Source organism: Rhinatrema bivittatum, chromosome 4 (genome assembly GCF_901001135.1).
Source record: "Rhinatrema bivittatum chromosome 4, aRhiBiv1.1, whole genome shotgun sequence".
Classification (NCBI taxonomy): Eukaryota; Metazoa; Chordata; class Amphibia; order Gymnophiona; family Rhinatrematidae; genus Rhinatrema; species Rhinatrema bivittatum.
The window spans coordinates 456,037,878-456,056,126 of record NC_042618.1 but is presented as its reverse complement, the minus strand read 5'-3'; the positions used below and the strand labels follow the sequence as shown (position 1 = coordinate 456,056,126).

The following is an 18,249-nucleotide window of genomic DNA, read 5'->3' as shown; positions in this document are numbered from 1 at the left end:
AGGGCGTACATGTTTAGATCTTTAAGTCTATCCCCATATGCTTTAGAATGAAGACCAGTGATCATTTCAGTAGCCACCCTCTGGACTGACTCCAACCTATTTACATCCTTTTCAAAGTGTTGTTTCCAGAACTGTGCACAGTATCTCAACAGGGACCTATATAAGGGCATGTTTTAGCATTAAATCTTAGCTGCCAGACTATTCCTCGAGCTTCGTTAGATCCCTCCTCGTTTTTCATACCGTCCTAGCTGTTTACCCTGTTGCGGATTTTGATATCATCGGCAAAAAGGCAAACATCCAAAAATATTGAAAAGAATCAGTCCAAGCACTGAACTCTGAGGAAGACCATTAGTAATGTATCTCTCTTTCACTCAACGCACAATTAAATTCTGGAATTTTTTGCCAGGGGGTGTGGTTAGTGCAGTTAGTAGGGATGTGCAGACCAAAAGTTTAAGTTCATAAGTCCATAAGTCGAATGGGGGTCCCATTTGCGGTCAATATGGACTTATGGAGAATTCCATAAGTTGAGTCTATGTCCATATGTGCAAATAAAAATTTAAACCCCTCACCCGCCTTAATCCCCCCCCCCCCCAAAGACTTACCAAAACTCCCTGGTGGTCCAGCGGGGTCAGGACGCCATTCCTGAACTCCTTTGCAAGGAGCACGTGACGTCGGCGTCACGTCAGAGTGACGCGGCGTCACGTGATTCCCCTCGGGTTCACTCCCGGAACCCTCGTTGGGCTCAAAAGGCACTTTTGGCCAGCTTGGGGGGGCCTCCTGACCCCCCCAAGCTGGCCAAAAGTGCCTTTTGGGCCCAACGAGGGTTCCGGGAGCGAACCCGAGGGGATTCACGTGACGTCGGCGCCACGTCAGAGTGACGCGGCGTCACGTGATTCCCCTCGGGTTCGCTCCCGGAACCCTCGTTGGGCTCAAAAGAAACTTTTGGCCAGCTTGGGGGGGCCTCCTGACCCCCCCAAGCTGGCCAAAAGTGCCTTTTGGGCCCAACAAGGGTTCCGGGAACGAACCCGAGGGGAATCACGTGACGTCGGCGCCACGTCAGAGTGACGCGGCGTCACGTGATTCCCCACGCGTCGCTCCCGGACCCTCACGGAACTTTTGGCCAGCTTTGGTAAGTCTTGGGGGGGGGGGGATTAAGGAGGGTGAGGGGTTTAAATTTGTATTTAGATCAACAATCGCGATTTCTAACGTATCCAACATAGCTATGTTGAATAAGTTGGAAATCCGATCGTTTACGCCTCATCTTTTTTTTAAGTCAAAAAAAAAAAAAAAGTTGCGTTTTCCATTTAAGTTCAAAACGAATGCACACCCCTAGCAGTTAGTATAGCTGGGTTTCCCTTTGCTGCCTCCCACTCAGCCACTTTCTAATCCAGTCAGTCATTCTGGGTCTCATACTAAGGGCACTCAATTTATTTATGTCTCCTATGCAGAACCATGTCAAAGGCCTTCCTGAAATCCAAGTCTACTACATCTAATGCTCTCCCTTGATCCAACTCTCTGGTCAAAGAAACCAAGAGTCAAAGGCTACAGAGGGACTTTGGTCAGCATTATAAGAAAGCATCGCAGGGGTACTAAATGTCTGTCTAAGTCAGGAAAACTAATGTAAAGAAAAAATGAGACCAACAGGGTTAGCTAGAGCTATAGCAGTAAGGCTAAGAGCAGAGGATAACATTTTAAAAAGACCAAAGAAATAACCCCACAGGCAGAATTATTTGAAAAAAAAAAAAACAAAGGGAGGTAAAGAGGCTATTGGAAGAGCATAGACCCAAATGGAAGAGAAAATTGCTCAGTCAATTAAAGGAGATTTTTAAAAACCTTCTTTAGATATATGAAGGAGAGATGAAAAACAAAAGGCAGACTGGCAAAAAGCGGAAATCCCAGTATTTGTAGAAAAGGAAGACAACAGATTTGTCAGAAACTAGTATTGATAAATTCAAATAATTTCAAATCAAAATTACAGAAGAGAAGTTACTTGAAGTATTTACACAAATAAAATTAGATAAGGTCATGGGGGGCAGATGGCATATACCCAAGCATAAGAGAATTAAAAAATATGCTAACTGTAACCTATTCATTTTGTCCTTGAAGATGGGATAAGAACAGATATGGTCCTCTTACACAAAAGTGGAAGGGCAACTACAGATTGAGTCTAACTTTATGTAAGGGACAGCAGGTGTGTGAGCTCTTAGGGCTGCGGTGTAGTTGACGCAGCCTCTTAGGAGGACCTACGAGGCCTATGCCAGCAGTTGGTGAACAGACTCGACAATGGACCAGACTAGAGCTTCACCTTTACCATTTGCCTCCCCTTTGGATTGAGACTTTGGGTTCTGGTCTGACTTAAGCAAGGCTCTGAGATGGAGCCTTAAGACTCACCAGGAGCAGGACAGATAACAGGCCAAGTTTTGTACAAGCAGCAAGCAAGAATAGTCAGGTCTAGGCAGCAGGCAATCATGCTCAGGACAAAGCAAGAGGTCAAGAACCAGGCAGTAGGCAATCACAATCAAGTCCAAGCAAGTAGTCAGGTCTGGAGAGTCAGGCCAGGGCAAGATGAAGATGCACTGAAGACACTGGACAGGACAAATAAGGAAGACAAGGCTGGATGAGACTGGACTTGAAGGCAAGGCTGGACAAGGCTGGAGTGGAAAACAAGGCTGGACAAGGTTGGATGAGAAGACAAGACTGGACAAGGCAGGAATTCAGGAATACTGCAACATGCACTGTTAGGCAGGAGACCCATTGCTGAGGCAAGGCAGAAAAGTCCGAGAAGCATTTAAGATGGGCTTAAGCTGCAGACATCATCTTAGGGTGCTGCAAGCATTCCTGCCGTGGACCCTTTAAATGTTGGCAGGTTGGGCGCACATATGCCTAGGAGGAACAGGAAGTGTCATAGCACAACAACGTCCCATGCCGGTCTCGATGGCGGTCGATGGCTGTTGACATCCAGACTGTGAAGAGGCGCAGGGGTGAATGCAGTGGCTCGCAGGACTGTCCTACAAGCTGCCAAACTAACACTTCAGTGGTGGGCAAACATAAGGGAAAACCACTAAAGAAAAAGAGAGTGCAACATTTTGAAAATAGTAGACTTTAAGATACCAAACACAATATTTTCATAAAAGGAAGATTCTATCAGACTTGATTGAGTTCTTTAATGACGTGATAGAAGTGATGGATTGGAGTTGGGGGCAGGTGCAATCTACTTTTATGTATACTTGAGTGAGGATTTTTCCACTGTTCCAGTTGAATGTTATGGGAGTAGGCCAGAAAAGTGTAAATTGGTCAAGTGACAAAAAATGAAAAATTAACTGTCAAATAAAGAGTTTAAAAATAAAATGCCAAGTCAGCCTGCTGCAAAACCACACTGGAAATCCCCCACCCCGGACCCTCTCTTAATTCCCCTGTCCTGCTCTACCCCTAACCTCCATGGATTTTTTTACTTCTTCACAGAATAGGAGTGATCCCCGGTTGCTCTTGTCCCACCAGTGTTATAAAATTTAAACATGCTTGGGAAAGATAGAATGGCTGGGGTAGGACCAGGGCTGGGAAGCTCAGAAAAGACTTGTGGGCTGGGGGGGAGGAAGGGCAAGGGGAAAAAAAACTGGTGTTGGTGTAAGGAGGGGAATCTATCCTAAGAGTTAGTTTCTCAGAGAGGAAAAACAACTGGGCAAACTGGAGAGGCCAATCAGTTCTTAGCTGCCATTCTCTATTAAGTTGGTAGGTTACTAATTCAATCATAAAAAAATACCTTGCAGCTCTCATAGGGCATTTAAATTATTGCAAACAAGCCAGAGCTAGCATATCCTGGTGTGTCAAAAGAAGTCATCGTTAGTATCATTATACAACTGTAATTCGTTGTTTTACCAATGCAAAGAACTGTGTCAATTGCATTTTAAGCTTGTCACCTATCATTTAACACAGCCATAAAATGATTTAATTGGAGCATTGTAGAAGAAACAGCTACTGTAAAATGATGAAAATTATTTTTCCAATCTTTATGCACAAAGAGGCTGGTTCTTGAAAATGTTACGCTCCATTTATGTTGGATTTTTTTTTTTTTTTTTTTTGCATTCTTTAGACAATGTGTAATGGATTCCATTTCTGTGAAATATGTCTTTATTTGATTCATTTATCTTTTCTTCTCTTACAATCACACAACTGCCTGCACAGGGCTCCAGAAGGCATGCGCACAGCTCTGAAGAAAAAAAGGAGCAACTAAACAATGAAATATTCTCTCTCCTAATCTCACCCATGAAATGAAAAACATAGAAACATGGAAACATGATGGCATAAAAAAGACCTTATGGCCCATCCAGTCTGCCCATCCATCCAATTAATTTAATAACACTTCCTTAGAGATCCCCTGCATTTATTCAATGCTCTCTTGAATTCAGATACCATTTTTGTCTCCACCACTTCCACTGGGAGGCTGTTCCATGCATCCACCACCACCCTCTCTGTAAAGAAATATTTCCTAAGATTACTCCTCAGTCTATCCCCTTACAACCTCATCTTATGATACTTAATTCTAGTGCCTCTTCTGGTTCGACTCATCCTTTTGAAGGTGCAGTCTCCAGAACTGTACACAATATTCCAAGTGAGGTCTCACCAGGGTCCTATACAGGGGCGATATCACCTCCCTTTTTCTGCTGACCATTCCTCTATGCAGCTGAGAATCTTTCTGGCTTTTGTTGTCACTTTATCCACCTGTTTGGTGATCTTAATATTATCAGATATAATTACCCTCAGATCCTACTCTTCCTTTGTGCTTAGAAGAATTTCACCTCCAATACTGTACCTTTCCTCCGGGTTTCTGCACCCTAAGGGGGTCATTTTCAAAGGAGTTACGCATGTAAATGTGACATGCTATCGTAGCAATTTTCAAAAGCTATTTACTCGAGTAAAGTGCACTTACTTGAGTAAATCCTATGGACAATTCAATGGCATATATTGTAGCAATTTTGAAAAGCCCACTTACTTGAGTAAAGTGTATTTACTTGAGCAAAAACCAGTTTTGCTCGAGTAAATGCTTTTTAAAATCTACCCCTAAATGCATTACTCTGCATTTTTAGCATTAAATCTTAGCTGCCAGACCGTAGACCATTCCTTAAGCTTCACTAGATCCTTCCTCATGTTTTCCACTCCTTCCTGGCTGTCAACCTTGTTGCAGATTTTGTTATCATTGGCAAAAAGACAAACCTTTCCTGATAACCCTTCCATTATGTCACTCACAAAAATGTTGAAAAGAACTGATCCAAGGACTGATCCCTAAGGCAAACTACTAGTAATAACCCCCTCCTCAGAGAAAACTCAATTTACCATTACCCTTTATCATTTCTCACTCAGGCAATTTCTAGCCCAGTCAGCCACTCTAGAATGCATACCAGAGCTGCACAATTTATTTGTAAATCTTCTGTGTGGAACAGTGTCAAAGGTCTTGCTGAAATCCAGAGTACTACATCTAGCACTCTCCCTTGATCCAACTCTAGTCAGCCAATCAAAGAAATTGGTCAGATTTATCTGATAAGATTTACGTCTGGTAAAACCATACTGCCTCGGATCCTGCAATCCATTGAATTCCAAAAATTGCACTATGCTGGGTTTTGGAAGCCATTCCATTAGTTCTCACCACAGGGGTCAGACTAACTGTCCTGTAGTTCCCAGCCTCCACCTTACTTCCACTTTTATGAATAGGAACTACTCCAGACTCTGAAAAAGCATTGAAAGGGTCAGCCAGTGGAGCTGCCAGGACATCTCTAAATTCCCATAGTGCCTTCAGATGTATCCCATCCAGCCCCATCACCTTATCCACTTTAAGCTTAGTAAGCTCCTTATGAACACCCTTTACTGAAAAATCAATCGAGATTCACCTCATTTCCAATCTTTTTTTATTCTATATTTATTGGCATATTAAACAAAATGAATAATATATCCATCATAGAGGGCATCAAAAGTAGGTACAATAAGCAACACAGAAGGTAAAGTATCAATAACATAGATACATAAAATGATACTCTCTTAAAGTCCACATTATATGGAGCGAAAAAGAAAAATCTCAAAAGAAATAAAAGAAAAAATTGCAATAAGTTCCAACTTGCAAGACAAAAAAAATAAATAAATACAATGTTAATTACCCCCATCATAACTCTAGCTCTAAGGCTGCCTAAGTAATAGAGGACTTGTCAGAGATAAATGACTCCAGATGAACTGGATCCGTGAAAATGAATTGATTCCCCTGGAGGTTAACTAAACATTTACAGGGAAATTTTAAGAAGAAAGTACTCCAAGGATATAACTTTAGATTTTAATAACAGAAAGGATCTCCTGCATATCTGTGTCTCTCTAGAGATGTCTGAAAAGATCTGTACTTTTTCCCCACACAAAATAATGCTTTTCTTTTTAAAATAGTGTTGCAATACCAGTTCTCGATCTAAAAGCAATACAGAAGTGATCTGTTTGTTACAATCTCTCTAGAATCTTACAAAAATATAAAGTAATGTTGAAACTTTGAAATGAAGCTAACATATCCATATTTCCTTCTTCTCTAATTTCCCTCTTTTTCTCAGGTACGTAAGAACTCCTTGAAAGAGTAACGTTTTTATCTACAGAAATATGCAAGATCTCGCTAGTATAGTTCCTAAACAATTCTAATGTAGAGAAGGTACATAATTGCACAACAGCTTGACCATTGTAGACTCATTCCTAGTGTGACAGACTCTCCTCTCCCAGTCTGACCACTAGATGCCTCTATCCCTGTCCTTAGAACATACCACAGACCATCTCTTCAGACTCTCCCACCAGGAGGCTTTGGATTGGGTGACTCAGTGTTATTTAGCCCATCCATTTTAACACTCAGGGGATTCAGTCAGACAGAGCAGTTCCAGATTAAACATGTATTTTTCCACACTCTGGTAGGGCCTCCCAGCCTTGCCCAAAGTTTTCTTTTAGAAGGGATACCTCACCATGCACTCCCTCCCAGTGAAATAGACTTTTAAACCTGATACCCTTTAGGGGCAAAAGGGCTCTCTACAGGGGACCAAAGACCTGTGAGCCTACTCTACTTACTAGGTAGGTAAGCACCAGTGATGGATCCTGCTGTGAGAGATTGTGATGACAGAGAAGCTATCCAGATTATGGTTTACAGTATTTTTACTGTATACTGTGCAGTATTTTTACTGTATACTGTGCAGTATTTTTACAGTATAGAGGACATGATGGTGGCACAGCAGGAGCATTGAAAGTCTCGAGTTCCTGTTATTATTTCCTATAGAAAAAATTTTGAGCTATGCCTGCCAAAAGAAAAGGGAAAGTAAGGGTCTTTCCCTCAGAGTCCTTACCTCCGCTTCTTCAACTCGAGATTGACCGCTTCATGACCCAGCTGGCGAAAGAGGGACCCAGTGAATCCGTTGGTAGCTCCCCGGAAGGAGAACGGGAGGCTCCCCTGGACGAGGCTTCCCTAAGCCCAGACAAATGTCTACCTCCTGCCCAGCGCAGCGCAGATGGAGACGTGGCAGTGTCGCCCACCGATGACGCGGATGGAGCGACAATGCGTGAGGGAGCAAGCTCCGTACTGGCATTGGAGGAAAAAAAGAACAGAGGAGAGGAGTTCCGTGGAGGCTCTCGAGAACCGAGGAGAAAGAGGAGAAAGATCTGGGATGGAGAAAGAGCAGCAAAAGGAGCCGATCCTGAGACCCTCGGAGGATGAGGCGGTAATAGCTGTTACGCTTGGGCTCCGGTCAGGAGTCGTGAACACCACCCAGCAGGGTGGCTCCAGGTGGAGAGAGACAGGAATGGCTAGAAACAGTGTCTGGTTCCAGGCTGGGTCAGGGCAGGCGGCAAGTAGCAGTGTCTGGGTTCAGGCTGGGTCAGGGCAGGCGGCAAGTAGCAGTGTCTGGGTTCAGGCTGGGTCAGGGCAGGCGGCAAGTAGCAGTGTCTGGGTCTAGGCTGGGTCAGGGCAGGCGGCAAGTAGCAGTGTCTGGGTTCAGGCTGGGTCAGGGCAAGGCAGGTCAGAAGGCCCGTAGGCCACACACACACACAAGGCCCGTAGGCCACACACCGTAAGCAAGGCAAGGCAGAGAAGGCCCGTAGGCCACACACACACACAGAAGGCCCATAGGCCACACACCGTAAGCAGGGCAAGGCAGGTCAGAAGCCCTGTAGGCCACACACACACAGAAGGCCTGTAGGCCACACAAGGCAAGGCAAGACAAGGCAAGGAATAAAGCCCGAAGGCCGCGCAAGGCAAGGCAAGGCAAGGAATAAGGCCCAAAGGCCGCGCAAGGCAAGGCAAGGCAAGGAATAAGGCCCGAAGGCCGCGCAAGGCAAGGAATGGTCCAGGGACCAAATGCACAGCAAGCAAGGAAGGCTAGAGCAGGGAGCCCAGGCGAGCTCGATGCTGAAGCACCGAGGGAACTGTCAGGCAGGGTTATAAGGAAAAGCCCAGAACATAGAGTGGACAGGGGAGATGGACTGGGCCTGCCAGGAGAGCCAGCACTAGAGGGACCCCTGGTGGTGAGGCGGTTGCACAGCAGCCATAGCCGTAACAGTACCCCCTCCTCAAGGCCTCCCCCTCCTCCTGGGTCCCATCTTTGCAGGAGGTACTCAATAATAACGTGAGAATCCCTCTGGGGGCGATGCGGCAGGTTCAACTCCTTCCCGAGCAGTAAGGCAGTCCATAACCCCTCCTGGGGTGATAAGGCAGACACAACCCCAACCTGGGGCAGCAAAATAGTCCGTAACCCCTCTTGAGGTGACAGGGCAGGTGCGAACCCCTCCTGAGACGACAGCAGGGCTGGTCCGGACCCCTCCAGGGTCGGCATCAGGACCGGTACTGACCCCTCCAGGGTCGGTGACAGCAGAACCGGTTTGGACCCCTCCGGGGACGACATCAGATCCGGTATGGGCCCCTCCAGGGGCAGCAGCTGGACCGGTTCAGCAGGCTCAGAAGGCTGAGTCAGAAAGTCTGTCAGTAGGACCGGTTCGGTCCCTTCTGGGGACGGCAGCAGGGCCGGTTCAGACCCCTCCGGGGGCGGCAGCAGGGCCGGTTCGGCAGACTCAGGCTCTTCTCGGGGTAGTGCAGCAGGCCCGGACCCCTCTTGGGGCGAAACAGCAGGCTTGGACCCCTCTTGGGGTGATGCAGCAGACTCGGACCCCTCTCGGGGTGATGCAGCAGGCTCGGACCCCTCTCGGGGCGATGCAGCAGGCTTGGCCCCCTCTTGGGGTGATGCAGCAGGCTCGGATCCTCCTCGGGGCGATGCAGCAGGCTCGGACCCCTCTTGGGGTGATGCAGCAGGCTCAGATGGTAGAGCAGCAAGGTTAGAAGCAGTGCACATGGAAGACACAGATTGCACTGCTGTGGGCTTGATACCTCGAGCCAAACTCTGAGGCTCCTTATTTTGTTTCTGGAGGAGCAGTTTAGAGAAGGCACAGGCAGTTCTAGGACGTCTAGGGAAAGTACTCGTTATTGTCTCAACAGCAGCTATGGGAAGCAGAGCCCTGCTAGAGTTAATCAGCTCTCTCCGTTTTAGAGAAACCTGTTCCCGAGGGTCTAGCACTGGTATCACAGAAGCCTTCTTGGTCAGGTAAGTCCTGGGTTTTTCTTTCCACAAACTGCCAGCTAAAATGTCTGTTTTAGTTGAACCAGAAGCAGAATACCGGTTAGGAGAGCTGATTGTTTTTTCTAATGGAACAGCTGGTCCTAGAGCAGAACAACAGGGGCAGGGTTTGCCTGGTGGTAACAGACATGGAACACAGGAGCATTTCCACCACCCTGGTTTTGGAGTTAGACAATTTAAACATTCCTGATAGACCGAGACGTTCCTCTTATGACAACTGCTGCAAACCCAGTGCTCTTGGTCTGAGAGTTGACATGCAAGACAGTTCTTGTAACTGGGATAGTTCAAAGTCTGGCAACAAGCACAGACATAAAAACGTGGAGGCTGAGGCATAATGTGAGTAGAGGTAAAAGAAAAATTGGCTCACCGGTAGTACCAAGACCTATCTCTTCCCCTGGAAATTGGTGGCTTCGGCATACTGTTACGCTTGGGCTCCGGTCAGGAGTCGTGAACACCACCCAGCAGGGTGGCTCCAGGTGGAGAGAGACAGGAATGGCTAGAAACAGTGTCTGGTTCCAGGCTGGGTCAAGGCAGGCAGCAAGTAGCAGTGTCTGGGTTCAGACTGGGTCAGGGCAGGCGGCAAGTAGCAGTGTCTGGGTTCAGGCTGGGTCAGGGCAGGCGGCAAGTAGCAGTGTCTGGGTTCAGGCTGGGTCAGGGCAGGTGGCAAGTAGCAGTGTCTGGGTCTAGGCTGGGTCAGGGCAGGCGGCAAGTAGCAGTGTCTGGGTTCAGGCTGGGTCAGGGCAAGGCAGGTCAGAAGGCCCGTAGGCCACACACACACAGAAGGCCCGTAGGCCACACACAGTAAGCAGGGCAAGGCAGGTCAGAAGGCCCGTAGGCCACACACACACAGAAGGCCCGTAGGCCACACACCGTAAGCAAGGCAAGGCAGAGAAGGCCCGTAGGCCACACACACACACAGAAGGCCCATAGGCCACACACCGTAAGCAGGGCAAGGCAGGTCAGAAGGCCCGTAGGCCACACACACACAGAAGGCATGTAGGCCACACAAGGCAAGACAAGGCAAGGAATAAAGCCCGAAGGCCGCGCAAGGCAAGGCAAGGCAAGGAATAAGGCCCGAAGGCCGCGCAAGGCAAGGCAAGGAATAAGGCCCGAAGGCCGCGCAAGGCAAGGAATGGTCCAGGGACCAAATGCACAGCAAGCAAGGAAGGCTAGAGCAGGGAGCCCAGGCGAGCTCAATGCCGAAGCACCGAGGGAACTGTCAGGCAGGGTTATAAGGAAAAGCCCAGAACATAGAGTGGACAGGGGAGATGGACTGGGCCTGCCAGGAGAGCCAGCACTAGAGGGACCCCTGGTGGTGAGGCGGTTACACAGCAGCCGTAGCCGTAACAATAGCTGCGAGAAACCATCAGGAAACCTCCCACCCCGAACAGCCAGACGATCTGCGGCCTATGTCTTCAAGGCCAGAGACAGTAACATTAGGATCAATATGGGATTTGGTAAATGGTTTAAGTTCAGCCATAAATAGACTGGAGACTAAAATTGACTCTGTTTCCTCTAGTCTTCAACAACAGTTTCAGGGTATTCAGCGACAAACGAATGAGGTTGTTATCAGAGTTGGGGAGGCTGAGAAAAATATAAAGTCTCTCCAAACCTTAAACACTGCAATGATAAAGGATCAACTAGCCTGTTCAAGGTGCCTTGAAATGATCGAGAACAATATCAGGCATTTGAATGTAAGAATTGTTAATTTCCCAAAAGTTGCTGGAGAAGTTCCTTTTGTTTCTTTGAAAAGGTTTCTAGTAGAGGTACTTGGTTTTTCTGACACAAACATTCTTTCTATAAATTCATGTTTCTTTGTTAAAAAAAAGAGCCTCTGCCACAGTAGTTCCAATCCCAGCAAATCTTACAAGTTTCCTAGAAAACTCAACATTAGAAGTTTTAGATAGAGATACTTTAATAGTATCTTTTATAGCAACGTCTGATATAAGTAAACTTAGGAAATCTTATTTCCAGAAATTCCCAGTATCTTTTTATGGCCAAAATGTCAAAATATATCCCGATTTGGCACCAATTACTCGCAATAAGCGACATGAATTTCTGGCTATCAGACAGAGTTATCTCTTTAGGCTTTTCGTTTTTGCTTAGATACCCATGTCGGTGTATATTAAGAAGGGGAAATGAGACATTTATTTTTACCCAGATAGAACAATTGCGTCAATTTGTGGAGACTCGAGAACCAGCAACCTCTTCCCCATTGTCTCATGATGAGTAAGGCAAAAAATGTTTAAATCAGCTGTAGAACTGTGTTAATTGCCCTAAAAGAATATAATTTACCTGTAGAATCTCCATATATACACATATATTTCTGTCCTCCAATGGTTATATTTATATTCCTAAATGTGATATTACGGATATACAAATTGAGAGTTTCAACGATGTTTCTACTGATATATAATTACTGGAAATAATTTTGTTTTTTTCTTGCTGTGTTAAAAATGTATGATTACATTTCAATGGATTTAATTGAATGGAATGATTTTACATATTTGTTATTCAAAAAATTAGAAATAATTAAATAAAAAAGAGTAGTGGGGAGTATTTTTTGGATCCCCCTTCCCCTCTGAGATTGCAGTCCTATGAATAGCCTGGTCCCCTGACTTTTCCCCAAGAGAAATCCCAGAAGTAACAACTAAGGAGCATGAACATCTGTATCTAAAGGTAGGATTTTTGCGTAAAAAAGGGAACCATCTCACTAGAATTCCATAGGACAGCCACTGGGAAAGTAAGAGCATTTAAAAAAACCACCATGGGCTCTACCCAGAGGTCTGTAATAAGGACACCTCCCTATACAGAAAGAAATCCTGTAACTACAATCAGATACACACACATCATTTTGGACAAATGGACTTTATTTGACCTTATGAATCAATAAACGTTATTTAACACCCAGAGCTGGACCTGTCTAATTCTTATAGCCTCTCACCTCTTCAGAAGCCCTTAAATTACAGCACACACACTAGCAACCTCTTTTCATCGTCCTGGCCATAAGTGAGAGCTTCCTCCCATAAAAAGATCAAGAGTCATCAGCATGGGAGTGAATGGTTAGCCAAAGCAGCCCCTGGAGATATAATTAAGATTGTGTGCTCTTGGGACTTAATACACTCCAATTAAGGGTTCCACTAGTAACTACCTTCCAGATATCTTTCAGGGTGATCTCTTCTGATTCCATTACTGCAAGATCCTCTAGCATTAATGAATGCTTGACTGCCCTAGGAATAGAAATTGAAGCAGCAGTGTCTCATTAACAGGTGCACCTGGTATAAGACTAGTTGAATCAATACCAGTTCTAGCAGCCGTGTCCAAGATGGAATTTTCAGAAACAAGATGAGAAGTTGGAACATTCTCAATTACTACAGGGTCTCTCACATCTCCAGGAGACTCACATACATCAGAGCTAATATCCTGTGAATCACAAGCAACTGGAACATAATCTTTATCCTGGTCTCTTGAACAACAAGGAAGGGGTGGAGTGGAGGCACCAGAGCTTAGGGAGACCTCATCAACAAATTCTTCATTTATACCTTCTAAGTGAGCAGTAGGACAAATCACATGATTGTCCAAAGGCTCCCTTACCAGTGTTGAAGCAGCAAAAGTAGCTGAACAGAGATATTTGTTAAGCGAATTTGCTTTTTCCTCATCGGCCTCTACATATTCCTCCCCTTCACCTTTGAGTCTCACAATGCCACTTTTCCACTTCCTTCTATCACTAACGTATATAAAAAAAAGATTTGTCCCCCCCCCGTTTTACTGTACTTGCTATTTTTTATTCTATTTGAATTTTCACATTCCTAACAATTTTCCCATTTTCTCTTCATTTTTCCAGATTGTGTCGCCTGTCTTCCTCTTTCTGCGATCTCTTCTAATTTCTGAATAATAACCTTTTCTCCCTTACCTTTTCAGCTAACTTTTTAGAAAACCATAACGGTCTCTTTTTCCTCTTCCTTTTATTTACATTCCTAACAAAAAGATGACTTGCCCTTATGACATCTCCTTTTAGTTTTGCACACTGCCCTTCCACTTCCCCTAGATTTTCACATCCAGCTAACGATTCCTTGAGGTCCTGACTCCTCCCCCATTTTGAAAAAGTTAGTTTTCATTACACGTATTTATTTTAAAAAGAAAAAAAATGGGGACTGGCTAATTAGAGATATGGACATGTAAAGACTGGAGGATGCAAATGTAACGATTACACAATGAACTCCCAGTCTACGGGTGTTATATGATAGCTTTGTTCCACTTCTCAATAAAATATCTATTAAATTCCATGCATTTATAATCTTCTGATCTTCACTTGCAATTGTGGTCCTGGTCCAATTCCTACTCTTTGTTCCAATTTACTGCTAATCTGATGTACCCTCCCTCTATCTCTCTCTTTCTGACCCCAGTCTCATATGTTCCTCTGTGCACCTTGTACTGAGCAGTCCTGTTTTCTCCCTTCTCAAAACCTACCACTGTAATGTCCTAACTCCCAACATCCTATTTTTTTTTAAGTCTTTTAAAGATGTTCCTATAAAAATGCCAAAATGCTTCTGTCCTCATTCCTCTGATTGGTAATCTGCTCTTTGCATCATTTTGTTACTGCAGTGCACAGATCTTTTCTTCTTTCATTGATTTAGTAAGGTGCCTTAGTTAAGGTGCCATTAAAAAATCATGAACTAAATCACAGCAAAACCCCAAATCTTCCTTCCTTCCTTCCAATTCTCAGCATTTTTGTTGTTGCTGGTAAAATCTTTAGGTAGCTTTGGGAGTAGCATTATACAATGAAGGTTGCAATATCTTTTATTGAACCAATAGAAGTTGTACATGTGCGTTAATTTACATTAATCTTTCAGGGCATCATAGGTCCCTCCTTCAGATATAAGATATTTGAAGAAAAGCCTTATTTATTCCTTAACCCTAAAGTGCTATGACCCTGTGTATCACTTCTTTTTGTTGGCTCAGTGGAAGGCATCACAACCTCCTGAAATACTTCATTTTCTCTGGGGACCAATACAGCAATAAACATTTTAATTCAGAATGTGTGAAAAGATCAGGTCCTGCAGGTTATTTTAGTGACCGTTAGACTAATTTCACTTGCTTAATGCACCCGCAAATGTGTATCCAAAACCAAGACCAAGCTAAATCCTGGATTTCCTCAATAATCAGACGTTTTTGCAAGGGTAAACTCATGTTTATCTGCATAGAAATGTAGTCCAATTATTGCCTTCTCCTCCTTCTCTCTATGTGGGTAAAAGTACTCTCTTTTATTTGCAGTTGATGCTGAAAAAAGCATCCGACAAGATCCACTGGCAGTACTTGTTTAAGGTTCTGGAAAAAATAAACACTGGTAATAATAATTTCCTTACTTGAAATCAAAAACTACATGCTTCCCTGGAAACCTGTATAAACATCAATGGGAGTTATTCTGGTAATTTTAGAGTGGGAAGGGGTACTAGACAGGGATGCCCTTTATCTCTTCTATTATTTGCATTAGGGATGGAATCCTTTGGAATGGATAGGGTTAGGAAGATTATGGCAATTGATGATATTCCAGTAGGCGTGGGTCATTATAATATTATCCTTTTTGCAGATGACCTCATATTTACCTCGATTAGTCCTGAATCCTCTTTACAAGCTCTGATTATTGAGATGAGAAGGTTCGGGAAAGTATTTGGATGCAAGGTGAATATGGATAAATCCAATATTCTAAATTCTGTATATCTCTTCTGGATTATTTAGTCATGCATCTGAAGTCACAACTTCTATTCAAATGGGGCAAAGATAGATTTAAGTATTTGGGCGTGTAATAGGAGCTAATATAGAGGAACTTGTGCATTTCAATTTTCCACTCTTGTTATCTGTTATTTCACAAGAGCTAGAGAGATGGGAGCAGCATAATTTGTCTTGGTTGGGCACATCAGACTCTGCCAGTTTTATTGCCAGATAAAATTTGGAACTGTCTTCAAAAAAGAATCTCTGGCTTTATATGGAGATGTAGAATCCCTAGGTAGCTAAGCCTTTGCTCTGTCAACCAAAGTTGTAAATAAAAAGTTGTCAACCAAAGTTGTAAATAAAATATTGGTGGATGGTGGTTGTTCGTGATTAAAAAATAGTAATAAAGTTAACCTGGATGGTAACTTTAAACTTTATGAAATGACCACTTCCCTCTATAAAAAGTTTTTGTAGAAAATAATTTTTGTCTTGAAGAAAGAGCTTGGAATAATGTATGTAATCCAGGTTGGAGATTTATAAGTTGATGGAAAACAAGAAGAAAGGAAAACAAATGTAAAAAAACCCATTTTCTATGTGGGTTGTTGATTTTGGTATAACCAAAGTTGTCTGGCAGGTTGGGGGTTCCTAGAATTAAAAAATACTATTTGGCCTCTCAATTACGGGCCATTGTGGACTGATATAGAGGCACCAATGGGAAGCCGCAGGCTCAGACTGAGCAAGATATGTACAATGCCATCCCTCTCTGGGCTCTGGTGTGGCTGCCTACGAGATCTCGGTCCCTTGCTGTTGTCTCATCTCCCTTTACTCTCTGCACTATGAAGTGGTGGGATAAGTGCAAACTGCCTTTAGTGGATGACTTCTTCCAGTCCCTCATTAGATTTAATAAAACTTTATGCCAGGTCCTGTTTCAATAGATTTCTAGCGTTGGGAAGCTTTGGGGCTCATCCAGCTGAGTCAGGCTTGGGATAACCATAGGCTGCTTAGTTTTTGACAATCTTCGGGAGAGAAATAACTGAACTGCCTGGGATAAAGTTCCCTACTGCAGCTGTAACAAATATGACCAAGGCAAGTGTGAAAAGGGATCTTTTGAAAGAGAAAAGGGCACTGCTCATAATCAAATCTCAGTGCATACTTTTTGACATTTGTTTTGCACCTACTTCATTGCGGGTACAAAGTATATGGGGACAAAGCCACGCAGAGTGTTATTTTCAAAGGAAAACTCTGTGAGAAGTTTCCTTTTGAAAATGAGCTTGCAGTCATGTGGGTAGCTTGTACCTGAGGGACTGCAAGCGTCACAGATAGGCTCATTATTGTCCTCTTAGGTTATAAGCTGTTTAAAGCCAAAAGTCATTGCACCTGCACATAATTTTTTTATTGAGCACCCCTTCTCAATACTCAAATTGTAATAATTGTTATTCATAAATCGCTAAACCAAAATAGGCCAAAGCATAAACTATGATGTCATACAGAAACAACACTGGTAGGGTCAGCAGCCAGCTCTATTTCTGCTGGTCAGGCTGAACTGAGTCCCGTTTCATCCCATTGCACCTGTACCTCCATTTCTTTAAGAACTGCAGGATTACAAATTCATGCATGCAAAGGGTGAAACCAGGACTGGGTCAAGCCGACCAAGCAAAAAATGTGGCCAGTTGTCAACCCTTGACAACATTAGGAAAGAAAGTAGTCTATTTTTCGGTCAAAGGCCATTAGAGATACGATGCATCTACTGAACAATGCCGTCACAAAAACTATTTCATGTGAACACTACACTGCAGCCTCTCTTCTTTTAACTCAAGTAACAAAAAAAGATATTGGCTCATCATGTAAGCTTTGCAGGATCTTTGGCAACTCATAGGTTAATATTTTCAGCCAGCAATAAATCAACAAGCATGTTTGTTTGTTTGTTTATTTTTTAGAAAAATGTCTTTTCCACACTCATAAGAACATAAGAAATTGCCATGCTGGGTCAGATGAAGGGTCCATCAAGCCCAGCATCCTGTTTCCAACAGAGGCCAAACCAGGCCACAAGAACCTGGCAATTACCCAAACACTAAGAAGATCCCATGCTACTGATGCAATTAATAAAAGTGGCTATTCCCTAAGTAAACTTGATTAATAGCAGTTAATGAACTTCTCTTCCAAGAACTTATGCAAACCTTTTTTGAACCCAGCTAGACTAGCCTGATCCTTCACTTAGAATACATATCCAGAGCAGCCCACTGCTTCAACGGCAGGGGGAATGAAAGGAGGATTTATATTCAAACAACCAACAAAGACTGAATTCACAGGCTATTCAGCAGTTACTACCCCAAACCAATTAGCTGGATACTTCACACAGATGCAGCTCCAGTACTGCTATCTACGATGGTGGGGGGTGGAGGGGAAATAGAACCAAAAATGTTATTTAAAGGGACAAGAGTAACAGAAAAGTATGAAAAAAAAGTGTGAAAGCTTGCTGGGCAGACTGGATGGACCATTTGGTCTTCTTCTGCCGTCATTTCTATGTTTCTAACCACATCCTCTGGCAACAAATTCATACATGTTATGTTCAAGGCAGATTACAATAAAATGCACACACAATGCAATAAATGACAACACACCAGAAACAACATCAAAGACCTGTTCTGCAGTCAAAAACTACCTTTGAAACGCTCAACTAAGAGATTCAGCAGCGAAAGCCTCTTGAATGACTTCTGGCGAGTTATGGAAGGCAACTGTTCAGGGACAGAGTTCCAATACATGGCCCAGCCACAGAGAATGCCCTTTCTCTTGTGACATCAGGTGATCCAATTTTGGACAAAGGACCTCCAGCAGATGTTTGTTCGCCGATCTCAAAGAATGAGAGGGCTTTTATGCCCACAAAACAGCATTAATCCAGTGGATGGAGTCA

The 18,249-nt window shown here is 43.9% G+C and overlaps 1 protein-coding gene across 3 annotated transcripts in view; it reads right to left on the bottom strand.

Annotated features, from left to right (window-relative positions):
• LOC115089116 overlaps positions 1-18,249 on the bottom strand; it is a 378,685-nt gene that overhangs the window by 113,708 nt on the left and 246,728 nt on the right. The window lies entirely within an intron of this gene.